This window comes from Pseudophryne corroboree, chromosome 1 (assembly GCF_028390025.1).
Source record: "Pseudophryne corroboree isolate aPseCor3 chromosome 1, aPseCor3.hap2, whole genome shotgun sequence".
NCBI lineage: Eukaryota > Metazoa > Chordata > Amphibia > Anura > Myobatrachidae > Pseudophryne > Pseudophryne corroboree.
In genome coordinates, this window is record NC_086444.1 from 471,998,283 (window position 1) to 472,012,895 (window position 14,613).

Sequence of the window (14,613 nt, forward strand, 5' to 3'; positions counted from 1 at the left end):
CACCTACTAGGGACTTGGAGGACTCCAAGTTGCTAGAAGTTGTCAGGGTCCTGAAAATATGTTCCAGGACAGCTGGAGTCAGAAAATCTGACTCGCTGTTTATACTGTATGCACCCAACAAGTTGGGTGCGCCTGCTTCTAAGCAGTCGATGGCTCGTTGGATTTGTAACACAATTCAACTTGCACATTCTGAGGCAGGCCTGCCACAGTCTAAATCTGTTAAGGCCCATTCCACAAGGAAGGTGGGCTCATCTTGGGCGGCTGCCCGAGAGGTCTCGGCATTACAACTCTGCCGAGCAGCTACGTGGTCAGGGGAGAACACGTTTGTAAAATTCTACAAATTTGATACCCTGGCAAAAGAGGACCTGGAGTTCTCTCATTCGGTGCTGCAGAGTCATCCGCACTCTCCCACCCGTTTGGGAGCTTTGGTATAATCCCCATGGTCCTTTCAGGAACCCCAGCATCCACTAGGACGATAGAGAAAATAAGAATTTACTTACCGATAATTCTATTTCTCGGAGTCCGTAGTGGATGCTGGGCGCCCATCCCAAGTGCGGATTATCTGCAATACTTGTACATAGTTACAAAAATCGGGTTATTATTGTTGTGAGCCATCTTTTCAGAGGCTCCGCTGTTATCATACTGTTAACTGGGTTTAGATCACAAGTTGTACGGTGTGATTGGTGTGGCTGGTATGAGTCTTACCCGGGATTCAAAATTCCTCCCTTATTGTGTACGCTCGTCCGGGCACAGTACCTAACTGGCTTGGAGGAGGGTCATAGGGGGAGGAGCCAGTGCACACCACCTGATCCTAAAGCTTTACTTTTTGTGCCCTGTCTCCTGCGGAGCCGCTATTCCCCATGGTCCTTTCAGGAACCCCAGCATCCACTACGGACTCCGAGAAATAGAATTATCGGTAAGTAAATTCTTATTTTTGGAGTACACACTGGAGGGGGGGCAACTTAGGTAAAATAAAGCCAGTTTGTGCAAGGGCCTCCAAATTGCCTCTTTTTCCTGCCAGTATATGTACGGACTGTCTGACGTGCCTACTTGGATGCTGTCACTCATATAATCCTCCACCATTCTTTCAATGGTGAGAGAATCATATGCATTGACAGTAGACGACATGTCAGTAATCGTTGGCAGGTCCTTCAGTCCGGACCAGATGTCAGCACTCGCTCCAGACTGCCCTGCATCACCACCAGCGGGTGGGCTCGGAATTCTTAGTCTTTTCATTGCAGCCCCAGTTGCGGGAGAATGTGAAGGAGGAGCTGTTAACGGGTCACGTTCCGCTTGACTTGACAATTTTCTCACCAGCAGGTCTTTGAACCTCTGCAGACTTGTGTCTGCCGGAAAGAGAGATATAACGTAGGCTTTAAACCTAGGATCGAGCACGGTGGCCAAAATGTAGTGCTCTGATTTCAACAGATTGACCACCCGTGAATCCTGGTTAAGCGAATGAAGGGCTCCATCCACAAGTCCCACATGCCTAGCGGAATCGCTCCATTTTAGCTCCTTCAATCTCTCCAGCTGCTTCTGCAAAAGCCTGATGAGTGGAAAGACCTGACTCAGGCTGGCAGTGTCTGAACTGACTTCACGTGTGGCAAGTTCAAAGGGTTGCAGAACCTTGCACAACATTGAAATCATTCTCCACTGCGCTTGAGTCAGGTGCATTCCCCCTCCTTTGCCTATATCGTAGGCAGATGTATAGGCTTGAATGGCCTTTTGCTGCTCCTCCATCCTCTGAAGCATATAGAGGGTTGAATTCCACCTCGTTACCACCTCTTGCTTCAGCTGATGGCGGGACAGGTTCAGGAGTGTTTGCTGGTGCTCCCGTCTTCGGCACGCAGTGGCTGAATGCCGAAAGTGGCACGCAATTCTTCGGGCCACTGACAGCATCTCTTGCACGCCCCTGTCATTTTTTAAATAATTCTGCACCACCAAATTTAATGTATGTGCAAAACATGGGACGTGCTGGAATTTGCCCACATGTAATGCACGCACAATATTGGTGGCATTGTCCGATGTCACAAATCCCCAGGAGAGTCCAATTGGGGTAAGCCATTCTGCAATGATGTTCCTCAGTTTCAGTAAGAGGTTGTCACCTGTGTGCCTCTTATGGAAAGCGGTGATACAAAGCGTAGCCTGCCTAGAAATGAGTTGGCGTTTGCGAGATGCTGCTACTGGTGCTGCTGCTGTTCTTGCTGCGGGAAGCAATACATCTACCCAGTGGGCTGTCACAGTCATATAGTCCTCAGTCTGCCCTGCTCCACTTGTACAAATGCCTGTGGTTAAGTGGACATTGGGTACAACTGCATTTTTTAGGACACTGGTGAGTCTTTTTCTGACGTCTGTGTACATTCTCGGTATCGCCTGCCTAGAGAAGTGGAACCTAGATGGTATTTGGTACCCGGGACACACTACCTCAACAAATTCTCTAAGTTCCTGTGAACTAACACTGAATACTGGATGCACGTCTAACACCAACACAGCTGCCAAGGCCTGAGTTATCCGCTTTGCAACAGGATGACTGCTGTGATATTTCATCTTCCTCGCAAAGTCAATTGCTTACTGGAAGTAGTACAAGTGGTCTTCCGACTTCCCCTCTGGGATGACGATCGACTCCCAGCAGCAACAACAGCAGCACCAGCAGCAGTAGGCGTTACACTCAAGGATCCATCGGAGGAATCCCAGGCAGGAGAGGACTAGTCAGACTTGCCAGTGACATGGCCTGCAGGAATATTGGCTTTCCTGTCTAAGGAGGAAATTGACACTGAGGGAGTTGGTGGTGTGGTTTGCAGGAGCTTGGGTACAAGAGGAAGGGATTTAGTTGTCAGTGGACTGCTTCCGCTGTCACCCAAAGTTTTTGAACTTGTCAATGACTTATGATGAATGTGCTACAGGTGACGTATAAGGGAGGATGTTCCTAGGTGGTTAACGTCCTTACCCCTACTTATTACAGCTTGACAAAGGCAACACATGGCTTGACACCTGTTGTCTGCATTTCTGTTAAAATAATTCCACACCGAAGAGGTGACTTTTTTTGTAATTTGACCAGGCATGTCAATGGCCATATTCATCCCTTGGACAACAGGTGTCTCCCCGGGTGCCTGACTTAAACAAACCACCTCACCATCAGAATCCTCCTTGTCAATTTCCTCCTCAGCGCCAGCAACACCCATATCCTCATCCTGGTGTACTTCAACAGTGACATCTTCAATTTGACTATCAGGAACTGGACTGTGGGTACTCCTTCCAGCACTTGCAGGGGGCGTGCAAATGGTCGAAGGCGCCACCTCTTCCCATCCAGTGTTGGGAAGGTCAGGCATCGCAACCGACACAATTGGACTCTCCTTGGGGATTTGTGATTTAGAAGAACGCACAGTTCTTTGCTGTGCTTTTGCCACTTAACTCTTTTCAGTTTTCTAGCAGGAGGATGAGTGCTTCCATCCTCATGTGAAGCTGAACCACTAGCCATGAACATAGGCCAGGGCCTCATCCGTTCCTTGCCACTCTGTGTCGTAAATGGCATATTGGCAAGTTTACGCTTCTCCTCAGACGCTTTTAATTTAGATTTTTGGGTCATTTTACTGAACTTTCGTTTTTTGGATTTTACATGCTCTCTACTATGACATTGGGTTGATGGCATTGAATCGTCTCTGCCATGACTAGTGGCAGCAGCTTCAGCACTACGTGGAAGTGGATCTTGATCTTTCCCTATTTCACCCTCCACATTTTTGTTCTCCATTTTTTAATGTGTGGAATTATATGCTAGTAATATTATTATATCAATAGCAATGGCCTACTGTACTGTACAACTATATACTGTTGGTCACCAAAATGCTGCACTGTACCACTATATATAATGCTCACATAAATGCGGCACAGATATGAAATGGATACTTGCAGTGACACAGAGCTGCAAGATACAGCAATGGCCTGCTGTACTGTACAACTATACACTGTTGGTCACCAAAATGCGGCACTGTACTACTATATATAGTGCTCACAAAAATGCAGCACAGATATGGAATGGATACTTGCAGTGACACAGACCTGCAAGATACAGCAATGGCCTACTGTACTGTACAACTATATACTGTTGATCACCAAAATGCTGCACTGTACTACTATATATACTGCTCACAAAAATGCAGCACAGATATGGAATGGATACTTGCAGTGACACAGACCTGCAAGATACAGCAATGGCCTACTGTACTGTACAACTATATACTGGTGGTCACCAAAATGCAGCACATTGAGCACAGATATTTGCAGCACACTGAGCACAGATATGGAGCTTTTCAGGCAGAGAACGTAGATATTTGCAGCACACTGAGCACAGATATTTGCAGCACACTGAGCACAGATATTTGCAGCACACTGAGCACAGATATGGAGCTTTTCAGGGAGAGAACGTAGCCACGTCCTCTCCATTCAATCTCCAATGCACGAGTGAAAATGGCGGCAACTGTATCTATATTGTGTGTATATATATATATACACACATACATAAAGCCTCAAAGTTTGTTCTTGGACTACATACTAAGTCACAGTGTCTAGACTCGATATGTCAATATTCAGAATTTCATCCCCAAAGTATTGGTTATGGAGTAATTCATCTATAATATACGTTTAGAGATAAGAAACCAAAACGGATCATAGAGAGTTTCCTATCAGAATCCACAATTATCATGAATATTATTGTGTAGAAACAGATCTACCCTCAATACATCTTAACATTGCTATATACCCCTGAAGAAGTCCAACCTAAAGGACGAAACGCGTTGAGTGATTTAAACGACCTGAAAATATACAGAGGACCTCCTTTTGTGAGCACACTCCCGTAAGAGCAAAGTGTATGAACATCTAGCCTCTGTATTAGTAGACAGGTCTTGATGATATTATTCATTGTATTATGCTGTTTGGGTTTTATGTAAATGCTTTTACATGTATATTTGAATACATTTTTATAAAATAAGATATATCGACATTGGTGTTGTAAGAAAAAGGACATAGAGGATAATTATAAAATATATCCTGAGTATACTGGCGCACCTAAGGCATTTACTGTGATTGTTATTGTTTGATCTCCACTAGCAGGTGATCTCTATTAGGTTGCAGCCTATTTAATCCGAGCTCAATTAACAGGGTATTTTTTGTTTTGTTGTGTTATATATATATATACTGTATCTATATTGTATATATATATATATATATATATATACACACACATACATAAAGCCTCAAAGTTTGTTCTTGGACTACATACTAAGTCACAGTGTCTAGACTCGATATGTCAATATTCAGAATTTCATCCCCAAAGTATTGACATTGGGGGAGGATAATTCAGAGTTTATCGCAGCAGCAAATTTGTTAGCAGTTGGGCTAAACCATGTGCACTGCAGGTGTGGCAAATATAACATTTGCAGAGAGAGTTAGATTTGGGTGGGTTATTTTGTTTCTGTGCAGGGTAAATACTGTCTGCTTTCATTTTACACTGCAATTTAGATTTCAGTTTGAACACAACCCACCCAAATCTAACTCTCTCTGCACATGTTATATTTGCCCTCCCTGCAGTGCACATTGGGGGTCATTCCGACCCGTTAGCACGTAGAGGTTTGTCGCTATGGTGCGAACGGGTTTAGAATGCGCATGCACGGCGCATCGTTGCCCGGCGACAGGGGTCGCCGGGTTACGACGCGTCCTACGGAGAAAGCGGTCGCAGAGCCGACAGCAAGAAGATTGACAGAAAGAAGGCGTCCCTGGGCGGATCCGGACCGTTGGCTGCAATTTTCGGGGAGTGGTAAGGAAAACGCAGGCGTGTCCAGGAGAACGGAGGGCGGATGTCTGACGTCAAAGCCGGCTCCAGCATTGCAGAGATTGTTGCACAGGGTAACTATGTCCAGGGCTAGTCATGTTTTGCTTGAATTTTTTTTAGCTTTTTTAGCTTAGCAGGACTGCACAAGCGATCGCAGCCCTGCTAAGCTAAAACACACTCCCCCATAGGCGTGGACTAGTTGAGCGCAGCAGCAGCAAAAAGTTGCTGGCTGCGATCAACTCGGAATGACCACCATGGTTTTGCCCAACTGCTAACAAATTTGCTGCTGCAATCAACTCTGAATTAGGCCCAATGTTAGAATGTCGTCATTATGAATGTTGACATATGATATTAGGGTTACAATTTGGCTGCAATTAGGGTTAGGGTTACCAAATGTCGACATAATAAATCATACCTGTAATGTACAGCTCTGTTGCATATAGTATAGATGTGTAACTAACTGATCATACTCCAGAAGCTGCTTGTGAAATTGCCATCCTTTTCCTAGGTGTATGGAGTCCAGCTTCTGTTTCAGCATCAGTCTAATAATGACTAAATTATAATATCTTAATTGACAGATTTTTAATAATGCAGATCTAAGGTGGAGATTTATGAACCCAGTCTTCACATCATATTTGTCATTTAGACTGGAGGCATTAACTTGCTTTGCTTGTTGTAGTTGTTATCGCAAGAAATAATAATTGTGTTAACATTAACAATAATACACAATGTTCCCTATGAAAATGTTCTGTTAATGCAATAAAATTGTTCAGTGGTAGATTTTTTTTCTTTGTATAGAATAAAAAATAGAAGTGAAATAGGCTAATAAATGTAATAAAGCAGCGCCATCTAGTGTTTCATGTTTTCATTAAGACATGAATTAAAACCCCTTGAAAGTTTATTCTCCAATATGTTTCTTGCTGCCTGTAATATTTCTCCTCCTAACTGCTGTAAAGCCTTTTGCAGTTCATTAAAATGTGCTTTATGTTCATACTTGACATTGATATAAACGTTGTTGCTAAAAGAGGTTTTATTGAAGACACTAAAGTAGATTTACAAAACAACCCTGGCCATAAGAAAGCTAAGAATAATAATCTCTAAAACATGGCTGTACTTGTCAGAGTTAATCCACACATCTTAATTACTGGGACACACCTGACCAGAGATTTCTTCAGGAACAGCTCTCTGTAGGTGCTGGTCATTGTGACATGTAAAAAGAAACATAATTAAGGGGTATTTACTAAGCCTTGGATGGAGATAACGTCAACGGAGATAAAGTCCAACCAATCAGCTCCTAACTGTCATTTTTCAAACAGCCTGTGGCATTAGCAGTAGCTGATTGGCTGGTACTTTATCTCCGTTGACTTTAACTCCATCCAAGGATTAGTAAATAAACCCCTAAATCTTAGCATTTTCATTATTTTAGTATCAAATGTTATCTTAGGGACACATTTTCAAAGTGATTTTTAATGCATGACACCTTCATTTATACTTATATACATTAGATATTGCTTTCTGCGAGGCTGTAACTAGGGGTTTGCAAGCAGAGCCGGATAAACAATGGGGCAGGTGGAGCTGCAGCGTAAGGCCCTCCCATGAAAATAGGCCCAGACCTAGCAGCAGACTGGGCCAAGTGCCTGGACTGGTATTCTCCCAGTTAAGTGGTATTTGACGGAGACGGATGCTGCTTCACTCATTTGCAGCATTTGGACAATGCAGCAGCTCAGCTGCAGCTACAGTACGTTCCGTGCAGGGCCGGTTCTACGCCTTTTTGCGCCCCGGGCAGGTAGTAGGGGCGTGGCTTCATACAGGAGGCGTGGTCAGTTACGCCCCCTGTACAGTAGTAGCGCCGCTGAAATGCTGTGCGGTGCGCGATGACGTCATCGCGCACCGCACAGCAAAGGTCCTCTCCGCGGTGCACGATGACGTCATCGCGCACCACACAGTAAAGGTCCTCTCCACGAAGGGAAACTAGACGCTACGCCTCTAATTCCTTTCACAGTGGCACGCCCTTCACAGCGGGACGCAGCGGCAGCGGGACACAGCGGGCAGCGGGGGGCACAGCAGTAGCGGATCTTGCCATGGTGCAGCGCCCTCCGGAATGCGCCGCCCGGGCAAAAGTCCTGCTTGCCCGTGGCAAGATCCGCTACTGGTTCTGTGCATATACACTACAGCTCATACTTCCCTACCTGACCCTCTCCATGAGGGAGAAAATGCTCTGTTCCTGGACTTTCCTGGTAATGTATGATTGCCATCACCTGTGGTGAACTAGTTAATTGATAAGAAAAGTGTTTCACCACAGGTGATGGCAATCATACATTACCAGGAAAGTCCAGGAACAGAACATTTTCTCCTCATGGAGAGGGTCGGGTAGGCAAGTATGCTACAGCTGTGTGGAACGAGGCAGCCCTGTATTAGCTGGCAATGCACCCGACAGTCACCAGGAGGCGCTGTAAAGATTTTTTTTATTATTTATTTTTTATACGTTGAAAATGAAAGTAAAAAGTGAACTGGGCGCCAACACACTTTTGCCATGATCCGCGCCGGCTCCTGTCACCCGCCCACTATATTTCCAGCAGCATCTTTGACTGAGGGTGTGGTCTGGCTCTGCTGCACTGCAGGGGTCTGCATGATCCCATCTCCTCTCCTCCTCCACTGGCCTGCAGCATCAGGACTCTGCTCCTATTATCAAAGGTAAGCAGCTTCCCTCCTCTTTTCTATTTTTTTCTCTAGCGTCCTAGTGGATGCTGGGGACTCCGTAAGGACCATGGGGAATAGACGGGCTCCGCAGGAGACTGGGCACTCTAAGAAAGATTTAGTACTACTGGTGTGCACTGGCTCCTCCCTCTATGCCCCTCCTCCAGACCTCAGTTAGAATCTGTGCCCGGACGGAGCTGGGTGCATTTTAGTGAGCTCTCCTGAGCTTGCTAATAAGAAAGTATTTTAGTTAGGTTTTTTTATTTTCAGAGAGCTTCTGCTGGCAACAGACTCTCTGCTACGTGGGACTGAGGGGAGAGAAGCAAACCTACTAACTGCGGCTAGGTTGCGCTTCTTAGGCTACTGGACACCATTAGCTCCAGAGGGATCGAACACAGGACCTGACCTTGTCGTCCGTTCCCGGAGCCGCGACGCCATCCCCCTCGCAGAGCCAGAAGACAGAAGCCGGCGGGTTGAAGCAAGAAGACGTCAAAATCGGCGGCAGAAGACTCCTGTCTTCATATGAGGTAGCGCACAGCACTGCAGCTGTGCGCCATTGCGCCCACACTAACCCACACACTCCGGTCACTATAGGGCGCAGGGGGGGGGGGGGCGCCCTGGGCAGCAATTAAGTACCTCCTGGCAAAAGCAGCATATATACAGTTGGACACTGTTATATGCATGAGCCCCCGCCATTAATTTTACACAAAATCGCGGAACAGAAGCCCGCCGCTGAGGGGGTGGGGCCTTCTTCCTCAGCACTCACCAGCGCCATTTTCGCTCCACAGCTCTGCTGAGAGGAAGCTCCCCAGGCTCTCCCCTGCAGAAGCACGATAGAGAGGGTGAAAAAGAGAGGGGGGGGCACATAAATTTGGCGTAAAAACAATATATACAGCAGCTACTGGGTTAACACTAAGTTACTGTGTGATTCCTGGGTCATATAGCGCTGGGGTGTGAACTGGCATACTCTCTCTCTGTCTCTCCAAAGGGCCTTGTGGGGGAACTGTCTTCAAATAGAGCATCCCCTGTGTGTGTGGTGTGTCGGTACGTGTGTGTCGACATGTCTGAGGTAAAAGGCTCCCCTAAGGAGGAGATAGAACAAATATGTGTGTGAGAGGGTGTCTCCGTCGACAACGCCGACACCTGTTTGGATATGTGTAAGTGCTAAGGTGAATTTATTGCACAAAAGATGAGAGCAGGCAGGAAATCTACCCATGTCTGTCCCTATGGCACAGAGACCTTCAGAGTCTCACAATGCTCACTATCCAAAATAATAAACACTGATATCGACACGGAGTTTGACTCCAGTGTCGACTACGATAATGCAAAGTTACAGCCGAAATGGCAGAAAAGTATTCAATATATGATTATTGTAATAAAAGATGATTTGCATATCACTGATGACTCATTTGTCCCTGACACAAGGGTACACATGTTAAGGGGAAGAAAGCTGAGGTAAATTTCCCTCCTCTCATGAGGAAAAAGAGCGGGAATCTCCAGACAAGAGACTGCAGTTTCCCACAAAGAATTCTCAGGCAGTATCCTTTCCCCACTAGGGCCAGGATGTGATGGGAATCTTCCCCTAGGGTGTCACGTTTGCCCAGAAGGTAGCTCTAGCTATTCTCGGGGATCCTGCAGATAGCGTGCACATTCTGGTACACTACTCAGACCGGCGATTGTGTCGGCATGGGTTTATAGCGCTGTGGCAGCGTGGACAGGTACCTTATCAGCAGAGATTGAGACCCTAGTATGCATATAGATATATAGAGATATATATATATATATATATATATATATATGTATATATAGAGATATATATATATTAAAGATACTGTCTTAAGAGATATGTATATATAAAACATGCCCAAAGAGACATGAGTATACTGGGTCCTAGAGTCAAAGCTATGTCGATTTCTGCTTGACGTGTCCTGTAGAATATGCAATGGACAGATGATGCCGACTTAAGAGGCATATGGAAGGCTAAGGATTGTGTGGAGAAGGGTTCTCGGACCTGGTCTCCACAGCTATAGCTGGTAATTCTGATATTTTGCCTTATATTCCTGCACAGCCTAGGAAAGCACGAACATGTCGCTGGGGCTCCACAGGCAGAGCTAGGCCCGGTGGGGGCACGCCTTCGTAAGTTCAGCCACAAGTGGGTTCACTCCCTGTTGGATCCCTGGGCAATAGATATTGTGTCTCAGGGATACAAGCTGGACTTTGGGAAGATGCCCCCTCACCGACGGCCCTGCCGGCTTCCCCCCACGAGAGAGAAGAGTGTTAACTGCAATTCACAAATTGTATCTTCAACAGGTAGTGGTAAAGGTTCCCCTCCTTCAACAAGGAGGGGGTTATTATTCGACCATGTTGTAGTCCCGAAACCAGACGGTTCGGTCAGACCCATATTGAATTTAAAATCCCTGAACATATACCTGAAAAGGTTCAAGCTCAAGATGGAATCGCTAAGAGCGGTCATGGCAAGCCTGAAAGGGGGAGATTTTATGTTGACTCGGGACATAAAGGATGCATACCTTCATGTCCCCATTTATCCACCTCATCAGGCGTACCTCAGAATTGCGGTACGGGATTGTCATTACCAATTTCAGACGTGCCGTGTGGTCTCTCCATGGCCTTGAGAATATTCACCAAGGTAATGGTGGAAATGATGGTGCTCCTGCGGAAGCAAGGTGTCACTATTATCACGTACTTGGACGATCTCCTCATAAAAGCGAGATCAAGAGAGCAGTTGCTGAACAGCGTATCACTTTCTCTGGAAGTGTAACGGCAACACGGCTGGATTCTATATATTCCAAAGTCGCAGTTGGTTCTTACAGCTCATCTGCCTCTCCTAGGCATGATCCTAGACACAGACCAGAAAAGGGTTTATCTCCCGATAGAGAGAGCTCAGGAGCTCGTGACACTGGTCAGGAATCTATTAAAACCAAAACAGGTGTCAGTGCATGACTGCACTCGAGTCCTGGGAAGGAGGGTGGCATCATACGAGGCCATTCCCTTCGGCAGGTTCCATACGAGGACCTTCCAATGGGACTTACTGGACAAGTGGTCCAGATCACATCTTTAGATGCATCGGTTAATCACCCTATCCCCCAGAGCCAGGGTGTCTCTCCTGTGGTGGCTGCAGAGTGCTCACCTTCTCGAAGGTCGCAGATTCGGCATTCAGGACCGGGTCCTGGTGACCACGGATGCAAGCCTCCGAGGGTGGGGGGCAGTCACACAGGGAAGAAATTTCCAAGGGCTGTGGTCAAGGCAGGAGACTTGCCTTCACATCAATATCCTGGAACTAAGGGCCATATACAACGCTCTAAGTCAAGCGGAGACCCTGCTTCGCGACCAACCGGTTCTGATTCAGTCAGACAATTTCACCGCAGTGGCTCATGTAAACCGCCAAGGCGGCACAAGGAGCAGGGTGGCGATCGTAGAAGCCACCAGAATTCTTCGCTGGGCGGAGAATCACGTAAGCGCACTGTCAGCAGTGTTCATTCCGGGAGTGGACAACTGGGAAGCAGACTTCCTCAGCAGGCACGACCTCCACCCGGGAGAGTGGGGACTTCATCAAGAAGTCTTCGCGCAGATTGTAGGTCGGTGGGAATTGCCACAGGTGGACATGATGGCATCCCGCCTCAACAAAAAGCTACAGAGGTATTGCGCCAGGTCAAGAGACCCTCAGGCGATAGCTGTAGACGCACTGGTGACACCGTGGATGTTCCAGTCGGTTTATGTGTTTCCTCCTCTTCCTCTCATAGAGGATCATACGGAAAAGAGGAGTGAGAACAATACTCATTGTTCCGGATTGGCCAAGAAGGACGTGGTATCCAGATCTGCAAGAAATGCTCACAGAGGACCCATAGCCTCTGCCTTTCAGACAGGACTTGTTGCAGCAGGGGTCCTGTCTGTTCCAAGACTTACCGCGGCTGCGTTTGTTGGCATGGCGGTTGAACGCCGGATCCGGGCAGAAAAAGGCATTCCGGATGTGGTTATTCCTACACTGATAAAGACTAGGAAGGAGGTGACGGCTAAACATTATCACCGTATATGACGGAAAAGAATGTTGCTTGGTGTGAGGCCAGGAATGCCCCTACGGAGGAATTTCAGCTGGGCCATTTCCTTCACTTCCTACAGTCGGGAATGACATTGGGCCTGAAATTGGGTTCCATTAGGGTCCAGGTTTCGGCCCTATCCATTTTCTTTCAAAAAGAACTGACTTCTCTTCCTGAAGTCCAGACGTTGTATAGGGAGGGCTGCATATTCAGCCCCCTTTTGTGCCACCAGTGGCACTTTGGGATCTTAACGTGGTGTTGAGTTTCCTGAAATCTCACTGGTTTGAGCCACTTCAGACCGTGGAGTTAAAATATCTCACGTGCAAGGTGGTCATGCTATTGGCCTTAGCTTCAGCTAGGCCTGTGTCAGAATTGGCGGCTTTGTCATGTAAAAGCCCCTATCTGGTTTTCCATATGGACAGGGCAGAATTACGGACTCATCCGCAAATTCTGCCGAAGGTGGTGTCATCTTTTCATTTGAACCAACCTATTGTGGTGCCTGCGGCTACTCGTGACTTGGAGGATTCCAAGTTGCTTGATGTAGTCAGGGCTTTGAAGATCTATGTAGCCAGGACGGCTGGAGTCAGAAAAACTGACTCGCTGTTTATCCTGCATGCATCCAACAAGCTGGGTGCTCCTGCTTCAAAGCAAACCTTTGCTCGCTGGATCTGTAACACAATTCAGCAGGCTCATTCTGCGGCTGTATTGCCGCATCCAAAATCAGTGAAAGCCCATTCCACAAGGAAAGTGGGCTCTTCTTGGGCGGCTGCCCGAGGGGTCTCGGCATTACAGCTTTGCCGAGCAGCTACTTGGTCGGGTTCAAACTAGAGATGAGCGGGTTCGGTTTCTCTGAAACCGAACCCGCACGAACTTCATGTTTTTTTCACGGGTCCGAGCAGACTCGGATCCTCCCGCCTTGCTCGGTTAACCCGAGCGCGCCCGAACGTCATCATGACGCTGTCGGATTCTCGCGAGACTCGGATTCTATATAAGGAGCCGCGCGTCGCCGCCATTTTCACACGTGCATTGAGATTGATAGGGAGAGGACGTGGCTGGCGTCCTCTCCATTAGAAATTAGATTAGAAGAGAGAGAGAGATTGTGCAGAGTCAGACAGAGTTTACCACAGTGACCAGTGCAGTTGTTGTTAGTTAACTTTTATTTATTTTAATATATATCCGTTCTCTGCTATATCCGTTCTCTGCCTGAAAAAAAACGATACACAGCAGCAGCCAGTCACACAGTGTGACTCAGTCTGTGTGCACTCAGCTCAGCCCAGTGTGCTGCACATCAATGTATAAAAGGCAAAGCTTATAATAATTGTGGGGGAGACTGGGGAGCACTGCAGGTTGTTATAGCAGGAGCCCCCAGGAGTACATAATATTATATTAATTTAAAATTAAACAGTGCACACTTTTGCTGCAGGAGTGCCACTGCCAGTGTGACTAGTGGTGACCAGTGCCTGACCACCAGTATAGTAGTATATTGTTGTATGTATTGTATACTATCTCTTTATCAACCAGTCTATATTAGCAGCAGACACAGTACAGTGCGGTAGTTCACGGCTGTGGCTACCTCTGTGTCGGCAGTCGGAACTCGGCAGGCAGTCCGTCCATCCATAATTGTATTACAATATATACCACCTAACCGTGGTATTTTTTTTTCTTTCTTTATACCGTCATAGTGTCATACTAGTTGTTACGAGTATACTACTATCTCTTTATCAACCAGTGTACAGTGCGGTAGTTCACGGCTGTGGCTACCTCTGTGTCGGCAGTCGGCAGGCAGTCCGTCCATCCATAATTGTATTATTATTATAATATATACCACCTAACCGTGGTTTTTTTTCCATTCTTTATACCGTCGTCATAGTGTCATACTAGTTGTTACGAGTATACTACTATCTCTTTATCAACCAGTGTACAGTGCGGTAGTTCACGGCTGTGGCTACCTCTGTGTCGGCACTCGGCAGGCAGTCCGTCCATCCATAATTGTATTATTATTATAATATATACCACCTAACCGTGGTATTTTTTTTT

General features: G+C 46.6%; 1 long non-coding RNA gene across 1 annotated transcript in view; it reads left to right on the forward strand.

Annotated features, from left to right (window-relative positions):
• The first annotated feature begins 8,328 nt into the window (after nt 1-8,328).
• Nucleotides 8,329-14,613, forward strand: part of LOC134906718 (uncharacterized) — a 182,863-nt gene continuing 176,578 nt past the window's right edge. The window contains exon 1 of the long non-coding RNA XR_010175772.1: nt 8,329-8,518. This is a non-coding gene — a long non-coding RNA (uncharacterized LOC134906718). The remainder of the gene's footprint in view (nt 8,519-14,613) is intronic.